Source organism: Drosophila sulfurigaster, chromosome 2R (genome assembly GCF_023558435.1).
Source record: "Drosophila sulfurigaster albostrigata strain 15112-1811.04 chromosome 2R, ASM2355843v2, whole genome shotgun sequence".
NCBI classification, from domain to species: Eukaryota; Metazoa; Arthropoda; class Insecta; order Diptera; family Drosophilidae; genus Drosophila; species Drosophila sulfurigaster.
Genome location: NC_084882.1, coordinates 7,290,760 through 7,292,054, shown reverse-complemented (window position 1 = coordinate 7,292,054; position 1,295 = coordinate 7,290,760).

The following is a 1,295-nucleotide window of genomic DNA, read 5'->3' as shown; positions in this document are numbered from 1 at the left end:
GCTGCACGTTGCACGGCGCAAGGAAATGAGTTACGCTCCTCTCCGCTAGCGTGTGTAGCAAAGAACGTAATTGCTTATATCATTGTCAAACAGAGTTGTCAACCACAAAGAATTTTATAGTCGTGAAAATTAAACTATTTTCATTATTATTTATTTTATTATTTCTTTGTCAACAAAAGAAACCTTCACTGCACGTGTCTTTATTTTATTTATATTCCTCTTGAATGGCTGTCATTATATTAAAAATGTAAAAGAGCTGGCAACCCGTTCAATCAATTTCCGTTACATCATCTATTCTTTAGGCATTTTTTTCTCAAATAAAACAATGCAGTTTTATCTCAGCATAGGAATGAGACTCTTACACATTTTGTTTTTTTGCTTTCCATCTTCGCCTGCTTCTTGTATTCAGCTTTGTCGTATACCCAACACACACACTGAAGCGCTTAAACGCCAACTGCCGACTGCCGTGTAGGGTGAGCCTATTAAGCAACCCTTTGCAACAAAATGTAAAGTGTAAGTCGACGGCAGTATACGTTTAATTTAAAAAAATTTACGCTGAACAATTTATATTTAAATATAAAAATAAAATTTAAAAATCCAAAATACTAAAAGCACTTTCGATCATTGACATCACTTATTAATATAATTAATAAATATTAAAACACACATTTAATGAAAAAATAACGCTAATTAACTACAATTAAACAAGGTTTCAGTGAACCTAATTGACTTGGCGTTGGTTCACTCTACGCTGGTATTTAAGTGTTGCCATTGAGCACTGCACACACACTTGCCGCTGCCTAACTGCTTCCCACAAACACAGAGAACACACATGCATTCCACGTCCTCTGCGTCATGTTGCACTTCCCCCGAACCTTAACCAGATTCAAGGCGGCAGAATGCATGTCTAGCGACGATAGATACGAGTACTATAACTAAATACTTAATTTCGCTCTTTGCTGTTGTCTTTGATTCTTTTAATTTTCCAACAACAAAGCAAACCCAGAGCTCGAGGGACAAAGCAGCGTCAGGGGTGAAGAGCCGAACAGAGCACAGAACGGAATAAAATAAAATAAAATAAAATAGAATAGAATAGAGCACAATGTAAGGGAATCGCCTCATGCAGTCTGCGTTGTCTCGCCTCATTTGCGGCCTACGCACACTCGGCAGCACACACACAACACACACACACACACAAACACACATTGTTTTGTAGTATGATATGTAGGGGCAACACTTGAAGCTGCCTGGAAGACAGCTGTTGTGGAGCAGTGTGCTGTGCGAATGCAGTTTCT